This window comes from Myotis davidii, unplaced genomic scaffold (genome assembly GCF_000327345.1).
Source record: "Myotis davidii unplaced genomic scaffold, ASM32734v1 scaffold73, whole genome shotgun sequence".
Taxonomy (NCBI): domain Eukaryota; kingdom Metazoa; phylum Chordata; class Mammalia; order Chiroptera; family Vespertilionidae; genus Myotis; species Myotis davidii.
The window spans coordinates 3,297,980-3,315,284 of record NW_006286675.1 but is presented as its reverse complement, the minus strand read 5'-3'; the positions used below and the strand labels follow the sequence as shown (position 1 = coordinate 3,315,284).

Here is a 17,305-nt window from a genome sequence, read left to right as displayed (position 1 = left end):
AATAGACCCACCCTCCCCCCCAACATTTCTCAGGAGCCATCCAGAGAATCTTACCCCTCACCCCCACTCCACCATGTTTCTTCTATTAATAACAGCTGTCTTCTCCTTTAGCTTTCAACTCTGCCAAATAGGTATTATTGTCCCCATTTTGCAGATGAAAAAACTGGGATTCAGGGAGGTTGGATCATTTGCCCAGGGTCACATAGCCGGTAAATGAAGGAGCTGGAATTTGAATCGAGGTCTGTCTGGCCACAAAGTCCCAGCCCAAGGTTGGGTTGGCTGAGAGCGGGGCCTTGGTAGGAGTGGGGATGGGCCTGCAGATGGTGGAGGAGCTACTTGGGACAAAGCAGGCCATGTGGTCCCCCAGGCACATATTCTGTGGCCTCTCAAGGCCATGGTCCTAGGAGAGACTGAGCTGTGTGCTTCACATTTGGGTAACTAGAGGCAGGGACAGAGGGAAGGGTCTAGAGCAGTGGTTCTCAACCTGTGGGTCGCGACCCCTTTGGGGGTCGAACGACCCTTTCACAGGAGTCGCCTAAGACCATCAGAAAACACATATATAATTACATATTGTTTTTTGATTAATCACTATGCTTTAATTATGTTCAATTTATAACAATGAAAATACATCCTGCATATCAGATATTTACATTATGATTCATAACAGTAGCAAAATTACAGTTATGAAGTAACAACGAAAATAATTTTATGGTTGGGGGTCACCACAACATGAGGAACTGTATTAAAGGGTCACTGCATTAGGAAGATTGAGAACCACTGGTCTAGAGCTTGAGTGAGACAGATCTGGTTTCTAACCTTGCCTCTTGTCCTCGCTGGTTCTATAACTCCCTGCAGGTCGCTTGAGGTCTCCAGGCCTCAATTTTCTCTTCTGTAAAATTGGAAGAAGCCCAGTTTCTCCAAGGGTGACTTGTGGAGGTCAGACAAGGGAGGGATGTGAGCAGCCTTTGGAAATAGATTCTTGTCCCCTAAGGGGCCCTGTCAGCATCTCTTTGTAACAGCAGCTGACCCAAGAGCTGCCCTAAAATCCCTGCCCAGGTGTCAGAAGACCCTGAGCTGGGCAAGGTGAGGGCAGATGTAGCCTTCAATCCTGCTTCTCCTCAATAGGGGAAGCAGTGGAGAGCCCACAGCTTACAGAGAAGACACAGCTGGCCTCTGAGTGCATCTGTTTCTGCGTCCATCAGACCTGTGTGGACCTACCCCATCAGTCTCCCTTGTGCAGACTGCCTCCATCAGGTTGGGCCAAGCTGCCCACCCCCATCCCTAGGCAGACTGACCCTCTCCACTCCCCACACTCCCCTGCTCTAAGATGTATTCCAAGAGAGAAAACATGGTCTGGCCAACTAAACACCATCTGAAAATAAAACTAGGCTGGCTCTCCCCTCACCCCTGCCTTATTTCTCATGCCTTTCCTCAACCCTAACCCTCGCTCCATGTCCACCATAAGCCAAATCAGAAATCCTCCTGGCCAACTTCCTGCCTCTCTCCTCCCCTTCCCTGTGGGTAACCCTGACCTGTCATTTCCAATCTTCCAGGAGTTGCAACACTAGTACCATTATTTGTCTGATTTCACAACACCTCTGTCTGTCCAGTCGGCCCTGCCTCCAAACATATCCTGTAAGGACAGGCCAGATGCCCCAGGTGTGTCTGCTGCAGAAAGGGGAGGCACAGGAGGCAGGGCAGGGACAAATGTCTGTGACCAAGTTCCACACTCAAGGGTGACCTTGGGCAAGTCATCCTTTTCTTGAGGCCTCAGTTTACTCAACTGTAAAATACGAGAATTGCATAGGAGTCCTTGAAGGGCCTTCTAGTTTTGGCATTTGACTAATCAAAATCACAGTAGCAGATTCATTCAAGGTTTTACTATGGCATCTACCACATGAGACTCTGGAGACAGCTAATGTGGTCATAGGCCAATGAGAGAGACAGATGTGTAGACCATCACAATACGGTGTGATCAGAGGATGGACAGAGGCATGAACTACTTCTCTTGGTGTAATCAGGAAGGATTGTCTGAGAAAGGGGCACTTGAGTTGGACTCTGAAGATTGAGTAGAAGTTCATGGGCCTAGCATAAGGAAGAACTTTCAAACTATGCTATTCAGCATTTGGTCTGTCTCAGAAGTTAGGGGGGTGGGTATCCCGAAATCAGGGTGTAGATACCGAAGTACACAAGGCCTGGAATGCCAAGGAGATGGAAGCTTAGCCAGGTGCCAGTTCTAGCCTTTGATTCTGGGAACCAAAATCCAGGGGTTCCTGAGAATTTGGTGTCTGTTGGTGAAGGCCCAGCCCACCACAAACAGGCCAGTGAGCAGGCAGGACTCAGGACTTCCAAGTAGATGAGTGTGAGGGCTCCCAGCCATCCCACACCATGCTGACCATCACATGGAAAGAGCCCTGGGCTTGGAATCTGTCGTGGGTCACAGGTTTGGCTTACTCCTTCCTGGCTGAGGAACCTTGTCCTGGCCACCAGGAACCTCTGAGTCACTCATAGCTTCCTCATCTGTAACTTGGGTGCTCAGCAGCTACTCTGGTAGTTGTTATGACGATCAAGGGATTTACTGTTTTGCAGGCAGGTGGCCTTTGCAAACTGTAAACTGTGTTGGACATGGGAAGGACAATTATTATTGAAATGGTGGTTCAGAACCAGCCCCTTGAGGGGCTGTTTGTTTTGTAATCTGGCAAAGTGTTGCCCCCAATGGTGTAATAGTAATAATGGTGGGATTCAGGACATAGACTCATTTGCTCAGACCACATATGAGCTGCAATATGCCTTCCATCCTCTGCCCTTCTTTGCCACCCTCACTCCAGCCATCTCAGATCACTTTTACTTAGTCCTATGTTGGGGGGCAGAGGCTGCCTCTAGGTCTTGGAGAAAAGGGGACTCCTGGCCTGGCCCAACCCTGGAATGGGGGCTGACTTAGAAGTCTGCCTGGAAGAGGCCCCCCACCCGTACCCCCCAAGAAGTGGGCTAATGTGGGAACTCCCTGTCCTGGGCTGTTGGTGGGAGGCAGGATGCTTCCCGAGAGCTGTCCTGGGCTGCTCTGGTACCCTAGCTAGGTACCTGTTTTGCCTGCCCAGTGAAACCCAGGGCCACCCAGGGCTCAGCATCCTTAGTTTCTCAGCATCCTCCCTGCACTGAGTCCTCTCTATCTGGCCCAGGGATAGAATGGGACCCTTGGTGGGGCTTGGGGGAAGGGGGGGAGGTGATGGTGGAGGCAATGAAGAGTAAGGGGTTTTCAGTGTGGTCCTGCTGGCAGGGGCCCTGCTGTGGTGCTCTCAGCTCTCTGCTTCCCGCGGCCCCTCTGCCCAGCCAGTTCTGATTTTGGTGCAGTGCAGACTTTCAGCTTAACGAGACAAATTGATATTCTGTGCCAGCCCAGGGATGGAGCGGCAGCTCGGGACACTCTGGCAGGCAGCTCAGAAGTGGGCAGGGGGTGGGGGCAGGGGAAGGAGGCAGCTTCCATCTGGAGCTGCCTCCTGGGGCAACTCTCAGCGCTGCCCCCTCCCCATGCACCCCCTCCACAGGGACAGGTGCCCTGAGACACTGGCCCTGAAGGTCCTTCTATCTTCAGGGCCCTCCTCCCAAGCAGAGCACCCCCTCCTGGAGGGGGCAGGTCAGTGGAGTGGGAGGCTTCTAAATCTAAGAGAAGCCCCTCCACCCACTGTGACCTCCTAACCTTGCTCCTGGGGCTGCCCCCACCATTCTGGACTTAAAGGAGCAGCAGCTCTGCCAGAGATGAGGCAGGAAGATGTGGGAGGGGTTCTACTCCTCTTTGGGAGTCCCTGAGGTGCTCTGGACATCATCTGTTCCCCAATATGGCCAGCCCCCAACTCATTGCAGATGTCCCCATGGATTATGTCGATGCACAAGACATATGCAGACATCCTCGCCAGTGGGCACCTGTCAGGAGAGAAAGCACCTCTTGAAGGGGTCTTCTGCCAGGCCTGCAGCCCCCGCAGGTGGGAGTGCGTGCGGGCCTGTGGCTGGGTTGCAGAGGTAGTGTTTAGGTGGCAGCAGGGAACTCACTGCAGGCTCTACTCTGCAGGCCCTGCAACCACAGATGTGTAAGTCTGCTCCAACCCCCACGTGACCTTTGCCCCCAGGCATGGGAGTGTCCTGACTGAAAAGAGGGAGGGGCAGACCCCCTTCCCAGCCACTGTTGGCCCCCCAGAAAGAAGGGGAGGACTCAGACCCATTTTTTCCCTCTCTGCTATCACCACCCCACCCCTTCCACCGCTGGAGGGATCCCTCCCTCCTGCTCAGCCCCAACCCTACCCTCACCATGCCCTTGACATTCCCTCCTACTTCGAGGGAGCCGGCTGATTCCTGGGACTCTGCCAGCTTTAGTTCCTCTTGATCCCACGGGAGGAATTAAAACCGCAAACAACACCGTGGTGGTTCGGTCCAAGCAACAACCCCCCACACCGCCCCCTACTCTCCTCCCCGGTCCGCCCCGCAGAAAAGCCCTCGCCGAGGCCCTCCCCCGTTCTCCGCCCCCTCCCCCAGCCTCCGGCAGCGCATTTTGCCGCGCCTCCGCCCCCCGCCCCCCCACCTGCTCAGGAAGGAAGGTACAGTCTGCAGAGGGACCGGGCACGCTGGCTGGGCTCAGCCGCGGCACCAGCTGCCGCACCGCGATTCTGGGGCTGCCCGCCTGTAAACCGTGCCGGATTTGTGCTGATTTTCGTAGCCAAGTAAGTACCGGCATCCCCCAGCATGAGAAAATAAAAAATAAAAAGCTCCCCACTTCGCTCTCCCCTTACTCCCTCACCCATTTTATTTTGTTTCATTTCATTTGCTTTTTCTCAGCGCTGATGGTGGTGGTGGTGGCGGCAGTGTGGAGGGGGGGTGCGAGCTGGGCTTGTTTATCTGGCAGCAGCCGAGGCTGCATTGGGAGTTGCTGCTGAGAGAGACACTAGTTTGAGGGTCTGTCTGTGTGTTGGGGCTGAGGGCTGGAGTGCCGGGGACACGGGCAGGGGAGCCTCGGACAGGCGGATGCCTGGGGTCTCAAGTAGATTCCAGACAGCAAATGCCCCATTGGATGTTATGCAAGGGCCGGCCAGCCGGTGGTGGGGAGCGAGTGGGGGCAAGGTTCTCTTCCCTCTGAGCTCCTGGACCTGGGTAACCCGCCTGCCCCAGCCAGGGTCCCAGGAAAGAGGTAACAGGGCCCCCCCCCCCCCACGGAGGGTCCCCTTGGTGGGGTAGGCTGCCCTGTGCTGGGACCCACCAGGTCTGGCCGGCCAGCCTGGGCATGTGGCAGCAGGAACCAGGTCCCTGAGACGGCCAGGATGGGGACACAAGTAGGATGGCCAGGCCGTTTTGCAGCAGTCATGCTGGGTGGTAGAGTTGGCACTTTATGCCAACTGGAAGCCCAGTTCCTCAGCCAGCCTGGGTGGCCTCTGGCTGAGCACTTGGGCACCTGGGCTTCTCCCTGCCCCCTACAGGGTCAAAATTGGGAAAACCAGCAGGGGAACTCCCAGAGGAGGGGCTGCCGTGGGCAGCCTCCCCTTACTAGCCAAGTGGCCGTTCCACACCACTTTGGTCCTCTGCTCACCCAGGTTGTGAAGGGAGGGGTCTCTGCACTGGCCAGCCCATCAGGCAAGGGCCCCAGGAGTCTCAGGGTCCCCACACAGAGGCCCAGCCTGGCTCGACCTTCAGAAGGGTAAGTGAGCAGGCGAACTCGGCCAGCAGATGCACACCCCTGGCCCAGTGCAGAAGGGGCTCCCTCCTCACCTGCATTGCTCTCTAAATCGCTGAGAGGAAGCAGAGCTGATATTTGGGGCAGTTCCAGGAGTGGCGGGCGCCATCCAGAGAAATTCTCCTTTGACGTGTGCAGTAGGAGGGGGCTTGGAGTACAGACTGCCAGGGCTTCCACCTATTAACTTCCTTGAAGGGGCAGTGGTAGGTTTGGGGCTGTGGCTCTAGGTTCAGAAAAGATGCCAATGTTATTTAGCCACCTTCATATGTCCAGTCCCATTCTCATCAGGGCCCATTCTTATCCACAGATTTGCACAGATGCATATATACAATAGAGTGCCCATTGTAATGCATGGTATAGTCCAGTCATAGACACTCATACGGAGTACCCATGCCCACAGATACAGTCCACCATATGGGACTATAGCTCACATCCCTATGTACCATCTAGCTCATCTGCAAAATAGAGCCTGTACATGAATGCAGCATGCACGCACACACACCTGTGAAGAAAGCATGCCCACATATAAAGGTAGCACAAACATAGGAATGCAGTGGGCTGCACATGGGCAACCGGCCTACATGGAGTGCCCTACAGCAGCCACAAGTGTGGTGTGTGTCCCTGTGAGGGCTGGCCCTGGTGTGAAAGCTATAAGCACACACACATGTGAGGTCCTGAATGCCAGCTGCATGCATGTCTGCACATTGGCAAGTACGTGGCATGCTGGAATGTGCCCACAGGTGAATGTAGGTTGCACATGTGGAAGACGGCCCTGGGCACAAACAGATGCAGCACCTCTGCGTGATACTGTATGCACGCCCCCACTCAGCCTCCAGGCATCTCGTGGAATTAAAGGTGCCTCAGGCACTGGGGAGAGGCTAGCCCTTCAGGGCCCTTCCAGTGAGGACAGAAAGACACTGGCCTCCAAGTGGCAGCCGCAGCCCTACACAAGCCTGAGGGGAGGGCCAGGCTACATTCCCAGAGAGCTGAGATTGGATTCAGCAAGGCCATCTTGGGTTATTGATGTTCTGCAGGGAAGGCTGCCCAGTGTTGGAAAGGAGACAGGAGGGGGTGGGTGCAACTGCTTCCCATGGCCCAGACCACCAGGACCCACAGGCCCCCTTCCCTGGCACCAGGAAGCCAGTACACTGGTGGGGGATCTCTGAGAGATGGGGCCCCGGATGCCTCCAGCATTCGCCAAAGTCATCTCCAGACAGAAGGTCAGAAAAGCTGCCTGTGGCTTATGCTGTAGAAAGATGGAATCGCTGGGCCCCTTTATCTATTCTCCAACTGCCCCCTCTCCCTTTCTCCCTACCCAGCACAATTATGGGGAATTGGGTAAACAATAACCCAGCAAGGACTCACTGAGCAGATTACTCTGCATACATCACTACAGCGGGGCCTCGCCTGGCCTTGTTATTCTCATGCACAGATGAAGCAGCAGCACAGAGAAATGTAGACACTTACCCAAGGTCATACAGCTAGAACATGCAGAGTTGGAAGCCAGGCCATCAGGCTCCCTGCCTGCCATCTTAGACCCTCACTTCCCCTCCTGTGTGAGTCCAGTTCCAATGTGGGGTGCCAAAATCTCGAGAACCAACAGGTCAAAAACGTGTGATTTTTTTTTTATTTTTGGTGAGGATCCAAGAAAGGGTCTAGAGAGCAGCGGTTCTCAATCTGTGGGTCGAGACCCCTTTGGCGGTTGAACGACCCTTTCACAGGGGTCACCTAAGACCATCCTGCATATCAGATATTTACATTATGATTCATAACAGTAGCAAAATTACAGATGTCTGACTCCACGTTAAAAAGATGAGCACACCAGGCCCAGCTTCTGCTCCTGACTAGCTATGTGACCTTGGGCAAGTCACTTCGTCTCTCTGCATCTCAGTCTTTTCATCTGTGATCAGGACATGCCTGTCCTGCTCTGCCTCAACCCACAGCTGTCTGAGAGCCTTGGACACTGTGGAAGGCTGTACGTAGGGGCGGGATTGGCACCAGAACCTGGGACCAGAGCAGCTGAGCATCTTGCTTCTGCTATTGGCCAAGGTCAGGAGGGGAATCAAGGAAGGAAAATCTCTAGACTGGTGGATCTCAAGCATCAGTGGACATATGAATCACCTGGTGAGGGCCAGGTTTCTGCTCCCCTCCCCTGATTCAGGAGGTCTTGAGGGCTACATTGTCACAGGTGCCCCAGCGACCAAGGTGATTGAGAGTGGGCTTGAGGGAGCTCATAGGCTTTCAGAGCTGGAGTGACCTGGGCATCATGCTCTGCCCCCAATCCTGCCACATCTGGGGAAACTGAGGTTGCCTGGCAAGTTGGTGACAGAATGAGACTGAAACTCAAGTCCCTAGCCCTCCAGTCCTCTATCCCACCCCTAGGCTTTGGCTTCACTCTGCATTGCTAAATCAGGCCCTTCTGACGGCGGGTCAACCTTCAAATCCAAAATAAGGCTATATTCTCAGCAATGTGGCTGGAAAGCATGCTCCAAAGAGACCCACCGGGCCTTCTGGTTGGTCCTGGTGAAGCCTCCCCCGGCATTTGATAGTGGGGAAATGACTCCTCTTCTGTAAATCTTAGCCTTCATGTTCCTAGAAGGGAGATAGATTTAAACAGGGATGTTTGGAAGATTTTAAATCATGTGTGCGAGGCAACTGGCACATAGGAGGTGTAGGGTCAAGGTAGAGAGTACTGGGGGACCCTGAGGTGCAGGATGTGGCTCCTCTCAGCCTCCCTTAGAGGAGCTGTGTGGTGTGCAGGTGCTGGGTGCTACATGTGCACACACGTTGTGGCAGGGTGTGGGGTGGGGGAGTGGACAGGCTTCCTCCCCTAGCCCCACCTGGAATACACAGTTCTGTGTGGGATGCAGGGCTGGGTCTCTTGCCTTCTCCAAGGCCAGGACAGTGAACCTGCAGTAATTCATTTCTCCCTTCCAGTGGGAGCCTCAAACAAGAAACTAGGGAGAATGTTCTCCCAGACAGATTCAGTTGGATGTCTATAAGAGCTGGTAGGAGATGGAGAAGATGGCAAGGGCCTGGCGTTCACAGCAGTAGGGTGGTGCCTCAGTTCACCCATCAGTAAAATGTATGATAATAGTACCCACCTCTCAGGCTGTTGTGAGGGGCAAATGAGAGAAGCAATGGACATAACGTGCTGAGCTCTGGCCTGTATTTATGGCTCAGTGAATGGAAGTTGTCAAGATTGACCATCAGAAGGTGTGAGTTCAGTAGCTACCTCTGCCACTTAAGGGTGCCCTTGATTAGTCACGTTGCCTCTTCAAGCCTTGGTTTTTGATCTGTAAAATGGAAATATGCCACTCCATTTGGAAAATGGAAGGCTGCCTAATTCATAGGACTGCCCTATGACAACAATAAACAATAGGTGACACTTTCCGCAGCAACTCCTGAGAACCTACTGGGTGTGCTGAGGGCTTCACTGTGGTCTCTGGTTAGGAGCCCTGCAGTGGAAGGAGGGAGTGTTGTTAAGATCTTAGAAGCATCACCTGGCCAGTGTGGCTCAGTGGTTGAGCATCAACCTATGAACCAGGAGGTCACCCTTTGATTCCCAGTCATGGCACATGCTCAGGTTGCAGGCTCCATCCCCAGTGGGGATGTGCAGGAGGCAGCCAATCAATGATTTTTCTCTCATCATTGATGTTTCCATCTCTCTCTCCCTTCCTCTCAGAAATCAATAAAAAAAAATTTAAATAAAGATCTTAGAAGCATCATACACAATCCAGGAAACCTCTGAAGAGTCAGAGTGGAGGGCAAGGTGGCTGGGCCTGATGGAGGTGGGGGTGGGGGACCAGAGTTGGCGTCCCTGAGGCTAAAGAGGTCCCCAGGTAGGGAGAGAAGGCCTTTTGGCCTGAGGGCCAAAATAGCTGATTCTGGGCCCACCTCAGTCACTGTGGGTGACCTTAGGCAAGTCGTGTCAGCTCCCTGGTCTCATGATTTCCCTTTGAAAGAGGGGGCAGTGATGCTGCCCACCTCGTGTCTTCAGTGAGCCTCCTGCCATCTGGCTCTAGGGTGAAGGGGCTGAGACAATGCAAGTCTGCAATAGCAGTTATAGCCACTGTGTTTGTTTCCTAAAGTTGCCATAACAAATTACCACTAATTGGGTGGCTTAACACAGCAAATCTTAATTCTCTCACATTTCTGGAGGCTGGAAGTCTGAAATCAAGGTGTTGGCAGGGCTGGTTCCTTCTGGATGTCCTGAAGGAGAGCCCACCCCTTCCTCTGCCAGCTTCTGATGGTGGGCAGCACTCCTTGGCATTCCTTGGCTTGTAGCTGCATCACTTCAATCTCTGCGTCCATCTTTACATCACCTTCTTCTCAGTGTGTCTCTATGTCAGCCATGGGCAAACTACGGCCCGCGGGCCGGATCTGGCCCGTTCGGCTATTCTATCCGGCCCGCAGAGCCGAAAGAGCAGAGGGTTCTCTTGCTCTCCCCTCCGCTCCTTCACCAGCAGCAGTGTTAACATGGCAACGTCGGTAAACATGGCCACAGCTCCTTCTTCTGAGTCCAGTTTAGGAACCCATTGTGGCCCTCGAGTCAAAAAGTTTGCCCAACCCTGCTCTATGTCCTCTCCTTTTTTTTTTTTTTATAAAGACATCAGTCATTAGATATAATCACCCTAAATCCAGGATAATTTCATCTCCAGATCTTTAACTAAATACATCGACAAAAACCCTTTTTCTAAATAAGACCACATTTTGAGGTTCCAGGTGGACATGAATTTGAGGGGAGAAGATATTCAACCCACTATAGTCACTAATATTTATTTACTGCTAGTAAGTCCTCACTATCACCCATTTTACAGATAAAGAAACCAAGGTCAGAGAAGCTGCCCGTAGCCAGGAACTCATGGGCAGGAACTCCAGCAAACCCTGTGTTGACTCAAAGAGAAGAGCTGGAGGTGGGCAGGGGAGTTTGGAGGTGTGAAGGGGGCTGCACAGCAGAAGGTTAAGAGACCACAGTCCTTTAAATCTGTCACTCACTCTCTGTGAACCTCAGTGTCCTCACCTGGAGAAAGGGGACAGCAACGCCAAATTTGTGGAGTAATTGCCAAGTTCTAAAGTGTTAATCATAATAAGTGTTAATAATAATAGTGTTAATATTATAATAATAGTGTTAATCATAGTACCCGTTACTAAGAGCTCAAATGTGCCCATCCTCAAGCACTTTGAAAACATTTCTTCATTTAACATGTGGTACCGTCGTTGCTTATTCCAGGCCACATCCTACCTAATAAGTGACTTTACCATTAAAGAGTTGTGTATTGTTGAACTAGCGACTTAACCTCAGTTTACTTCTCCATAAAATGAGGGTCACATTAGTACGCACCTTCCTAGTTGTTCTGAGAGACAAACGGGATTTAGGTCAAGTGCCTAGCCTGGGGCTATGGTCCAGTTAAAGGATCAGAGGGTGTTTCCTCATTTGTAAAATTGGGGTAATAATCGTGTTGTCGTTATTATTGTTATTATACTATTTGTTGTGTGAGGTTTTGGTGAAGTAACCAGAGGAAGCACTTGGCTCAGGGCTTGTCCAGAGATCAGTATTTACGTGGCCTCCTCTCGTGCCACCAGAAATGCAACGAATTAAAATCCCAATGCCAGTGTTTACTGCTGTGTGACCTTAAGCCAGCAGCTTTGCCTCTCATGGCTTGGCGTCCTGACAAAGTGGGGTTGAGAAAACCTGCCTCACAAAGTAGTATGTGTGATGTGATGTGATGTGATGTGATGTGATGGATAGAAACCTGTCACACATGGAACTCCAGTCATCCCAGACGTTCGAAATATGTCAAGCTTCTGTCCTGCTTCCGGGGAGAGGCCCTCAGAACAGGCCATCCTAGTCCAAGGGGGAGGACTGGATTTTTGCAAAGATGCTAAGAGGCCATGCTGTGCTGGAACAGGGGTTGGAGGAGCCTGTGGGAGGAACCTGGGAATGGGTGAGCCTGGTTAGGGTCCAAGGGCCACAAAGCCTGGAAGAAAGGAAGCAGGTCTCTCTGGGGCTCCCATGCCAACCTGAGCGGCTTCCTATAAAGCGATGGCGTTCTCCGTGCTGGCTTGGGCTGCTCCTCTGGGCCATGCCAGGCCGCCCCAGGGGCCCCTTTGCAGGAGCCATTGGGGAGCATCATCCAGAGGAGCTTTTCCAGCCTGGCTTCCTCAAACCCCTGCCTCACTGGGCTGGCTCAGGGAGCTAAGCTGTCAGTTTTCTGTTGAGGCTGTGGAGGGGTGGGGCATACTTGGGAAGCCTTCCGGGGGGTGTCCTCCAGCCTGCCTGAGGTTCTGTGTTGGGTGGGGGCCACAAGCTCATTGGGAGCAAGGGGTGCTGAGCTCTGGCTAACAGTCTTCTCAGCATTTTAATCTGTGCCCGTGGGCAGGGCACACAACGCACGTGGCCTGACTCAGCTGTGACGTAGCATGGTGGTTCCAGACCAAGTCTGCCCAGGGTCAAATCCGAGGCCTGGGGGCTGGCCAGCTATGCGTCCTTCATCTTCAAGCCTTGTTTCCCTCAGCTGCTAAATGGGGATGGTAATAGTGCCTGCCCTGTAGGGTTGTCGTGGTTAAAGCTGAATTGTGTGGATTCCCAGATGCAGGTTTTGATATCACTGAAACAGGGTGCCTGTTACAACCGGCAAGTCACAGTAGACCAGCCATGCCTTTGTCTTAAGTACACATAGAGTAGTGATGCATGTTACAATGGATGCATCTCAGATTCAGTGAAATATGGTAAGTAAGATAAAACCTATAAAGAATTTAGAACAGGGCTTCCAGGCTGGTGGGAACAAGCCATTCTCCCATCTGCCTCCCAAGCTCAGTCATGGTGAGACCTTAGGCATTTCTGTGTACCTCACAGGAGCCTTTGTGCCCTGTTCTGAAACAATGGGCATGAGAATACCCACCTCCTAGGGTTGTTATGAGAAGACAGCACATTTATGTGGTATCACGTGCCCAGCAGAGTGCCTGTATGGAGTAGGTGCTTAATAATTCCCAGCTTCAAACAAACAGCAAAGATGCTAGTACAGGGAGGAGTTTAAAGCATAAACTCTAGGATTCCAATTCTGCTCCACCACTTCCTTGCTGTGTGTGACCTTGTACAAGTTTCTTAACTTCTCTGTGCCTTAGTTCCACCATCTGTAAAAATAGAGATAACAAAAGTATCCAATTCATAGGATGGCTGTGGGAATTAAATAAAATTAAAGTGCTTAGGGAAGTGCTTGGCAAAAGTGTAGGCAATTATTATTTGATGAACTTCTAACAAGTCTCTTCTAGTTCAATAAAGGGTAGCTGAAATAGACACTTGGCTCAGTAAAATAATAACAATACAGACCACACTCATTTTACAGATGGGGCAGCTGAGGCCCAAAATGCATGTTGGTTTGTCCAAGGTCACACAGCTGCCTCTCCCCAGTGCTAGAACCACATCCCAATGTCCAGGCACCAGCTTGATGTTGCCTCCTTGCCCATCAGGACTCTGTGATTCTTATGAGAAGGGGGTTCTTGACAAGGGAGGGATGGTTTCTAGAAGAAGCTGCAGCCAGGTGTGGTTTCCTTCTTTCTTCATGTCTCTCCCTATTTACCACAGGACAGGGGAAGGGGCTGGGCTGGGCTGGGCTGGGCTGTGCAGGGCTGTGCCCAAGGTCAGCTGAGCCGACCAACAACTGCATAAGCCTACCAGCCAGCACTTCCTGGCCTCCAACTGCCTTCTCAGTGGCTGCTGCAGAGTTGACACAGCAAAACTCCCTCCTGAAGAGAGCAAAAGCTCCGGCTGGCCAGCTGGTCCAGCCACCAGGCAGTGCCAGGGCCACAAAATGGATTGGGCAAGGCGTTGAGGAGCAGAGACCTAGGTGCACAGCCTGGCCTTGACAAACACTGGCAGTGACCTTGGGACTGTTACAGCCCCTTTTGGACATCTGTTTCCCATCTTTGAAATAAGGACTTTGGGGCCAAAAAAAGGGCCTCCAGGCACTTTAAATGTCTAAGGTTCAAAATTACTCTGGCATTATTGATCATCAGTAATAGGAAGGGATACGGTAAGGAGCTCACAGCTGAGTGTGTGTACACTTCCGTGTGGATCTAGGAGCAAGCCTGACCCAGCAGCAGTTGCAGTTCATCCCAGGGTGGTTCTTCAGAGAAGGAGGCGGATGGAAGGTACACAGCCCAGCAGCTAGGGCATAGGCACTGCAGGCTGGCAAAGGGTACCCAGGCAGGGCAAGACAGTGTCCAAGATGTCATATGTATTTGCAATGCAAGGGTTGTTAAACCCAGTTTTTCCTAGCAACTATCCAAAGACAGGAGATTAAGAGCTCTTGAAGCCACTTTAAATTTATCAATTTATGTGACTTACTTCAGATTAAAATTCGGCCCTTTTCCCCATTTCCACCTCCAGCAAATTTTAGGTTTCTAAACTCAGAGGATCTTGAAAAAGGGAGAGAATGTAAATCAATAAAACCAATACTAGCTAAGGACTTGGTGTGTGCCGGCCATGTGCCAGGCTCCTCGCTGACCCAGTCGTGAATCAACTCCAGAAACACCTCTCACTGGGGAGCCCAGGCAGCCCCAGAAGAAGGTGGCAGCTGATAGCAGACATCCAGCTGGGGGCTGGACCATGAATAACTTTGATAGCCGTGACTGGGATCCTCACCAACTGGACCCCATAGGGCCTCAGTTTCTTCATCTATAAAATGGGGCCAGTGTAGGACGGAGTCTGTGGCCTTGGCTACCCCTATGTTCAGACAACAGAACTAAGTGTGGCTGGGTATTGGGGTCCAGGGCTGTTTCTGGGTGTTTCTCTGCCCTCTCAGAGACCTGAATCTGCTCCGATGGCCTCAGGGAAGGGAATTCCAATAACTTCCCTTGCCCTGGGAACCTTCTCCAGGAAGTTTCTCTGAACTCCAGAGTCAGACCTCTACAGTGGGACTGCAGCAGCAAAACATGAATGCAAATGCTGGCATTGGGAAGGGGCCAACAAGCCTTTACACCACAGTCTCCCCCAAGCCGCACTACAGCCTCCAAGGCAACCTGGAAAAACAACAGCCATCGTTAACCGAGCACATTCCATGCTCGGCTCTCTATGCACAAGTGTTCCTGCACCCTCACAACTGTGAAGGGACCACTTACAGAGGAGGAGACTGGTCTCTGAGAAGAGCTGAACTCACAGGGAGATTGAGGCCCAGAGCAGAGCTGCCCAAGGTTGCCCAGGGAGAGCCCAGAAGACTGGGACTCTGTCCATGGTGTTGACTACTCCTGCCCTCCCCCCCTCTGCTCACATACCACCCAGCCCTCCAGGAGAAAGGGCAAGGTCTTGAGCCAGACCTTAAGCCAGGAACAGGGCCATTCATACCCAGCCTGTGTCCCCAGCACAACTGCCCACAGGGGCACAGGGACAAGTTCAGGACACCCTTAAGCTGACCCCTTGGCAACGACAGGCCTGGGCCCAGGAATCAACCATGTCCTTGCTTTTCATCCTCAATCCCTAAAAGACACAGGGTAACTAACCCTCATTAAGTTGGAGGTATACTAGGTCCATATTTTGGGGAAAGGACTTACATTTCTTAAGCACCTACCAGGCACAATAGGGGAACTATGGATCAAATACCTGTAGGTGAGTTATTGTTCCTTTCTGCCTCAGCTGCTTTACCTCTATATGCGGGAAATGACTGTAGCCATGTGGAGATTATGCAAGATGCGAGTGAAAGGCTCCGTGTAGCTCCTGTCCAATTCCTGGTCACTGCTGTGATTATCACCTGACCAGAAACATGTCCATCTCATGTCCATCCTGTGAAGAAGGCATTCTTATCCTCGCTTTACAGATGGGGACACGGGTCCCTCAGAGAAATCCTGGGACTCACTCCTGGTCCCCCAGGTTAACAATGGCACCATGAGTGGGAGCCCATCCGTTCATATACTATGAGTCATAGTCTTGTAACTTCAGATGGCAGCCAGGGACATACTATAGATGGAGATTGTTTCTGCCAGGGAGACAAAATCACAGATTGCAGAACTGAGGAATCATAGATGGAGGAGACAGCACAGGTAGTGGTTAAGAGCAAACCCTAGACTTTGATTCTAATCCTAGCACCTCTTAGCTGTGTGACCTTGAACAAGTAACTTAACCTCTCTGTGCTTCAGTCTCCTCACCTGCAAAAGCGAAGTAAACAATAGTACCAACATCCTATACGAATTAAATAATTTAATAGATATAAAGAACTTAGAACAGTGTCTGACACAGGAAGCTCAATGAAGTATCAGCTGTTTATTATTAATCATGGAATTAGAATGGGAGGGGGAGCCAGGCCCTGCCCTTTCCCTCTCTCCCTGAATCTTGCCCCAGCCTTCTCCATGGACCCCCATGGCCAGCAGGGGACCATTCTAAGAATGTCATCTGGCTTGCCCCTTTCTGGCCAAGGTCTCCACTGCTCCCCATTGCCAAGCAGATAGGCCCAGACTCCTCGGCCTGCATTCAGTACATCTGAGATGTAGCCCCTACCTATCCTTCCACATCTCCTCCACAATTCATCTTCCTCAGTTAATCACTTCATCCACTTAGTCAAGAATTTACCCATTCAATAGAAATTGGAGTATAGCTCTGCCCTTTCCCCACCTCCGAGCCTTTGCCCAAGTTGTGCCCAACCCCAACACACCCTTTAGCCATTCTTCCAAGCCCCCCTTAAATACCATTTTCTTCAGGAAGCCTTCCTGCCTCTCCCTTTATTGTAAGCTCCCAGGCTGCAGACCCCGGACCTCTGGCGTCATGCCCCAGCTGATGAGCTTGGTTTGTTTTCATTTTTGTGTTTTTCGGAGATTTCATTAGAATGTCTTTTGATAAACACAATGAATAAATGAAAGAATGAACTTCCTCGTTGGTTCTTCATATCCTGTCTCCCCCCACTCCACCCCAATCATGTGTTCTCCCTGAGGGGCCAGGTGGATCCTTTTAACAATATAAATCAGACTGTGGTGCTCTCTGTTTAAAATCCGATAGACCTCCCCATGATGTACAGGATCCAGACTCCTTCCCATAGCCTGTGAGCACTTCATGGTCTGGTTCCCCATCCACCCCTCTGTTCTCATTCTTCTCTAGCTTACTGGCCTCCTTTCCAGTCCACAAACTCATCCGCCTCTTTCCTGCCTCGGGGCCTTCATGTGTGCTGTTTCCCCATCTAGAATGCGTTTTCTCTTTCTCCTTACAAGATAGCTTCCTTCTCATCGAGCTAAATGGTATTTCCCCACTTGGGCTATTTAAAGGAGCTTCTTCTGTCACGGCACTTGTTTTTTAATAGAATTTATCACAATTGACATTCTTTTCAGTATTTATTCCCTTGTTTGTTGTCTGCCTCCCTCTACACGAGACAATCACCTCCTTGAGTGCAGGAAGCTTACTATCTTGTTTACTCTTGTATTTAAGGGCCTAGGATGGGAGGTGAGGGGCTGGCAGGTTCTGTTTTGTGCATCTGTGAAGGAGAAAGCAGTGTCCTGACTCAACATCACACCTGACCTGCTATCTGCCAGACAGGGGAGGAATGATTGTGGGAGGCTTCCCAGGAACCTCATGCTCACCCCACCTCCCTGTGGGGGTGGGGTGGA

General features: G+C 51.7%; 1 protein-coding gene across 10 annotated transcripts in view; it reads left to right on the top strand.

Moving 5' to 3' along the window:
• Positions 1 to 17,305, top strand: part of ATP2B2 (ATPase, Ca++ transporting, plasma membrane 2) — a 296,812-nt gene that overhangs the window by 103,396 nt on the left and 176,111 nt on the right. For 7 of the 10 annotated variants that reach the window (XM_006758271.2, XM_006758268.2, XM_006758267.2 and 4 more), the window contains exon 1: positions 4,552 to 4,712. The exons of the other annotated variants lie outside the window; for them this stretch is intronic. The gene's annotated coding sequence lies outside the window, so the exon portion shown is untranslated. Of the gene's footprint in view, positions 1 to 4,551; positions 4,713 to 17,305 lie in introns of those variants that run through there. 10 annotated transcript variants of the gene reach the window in all.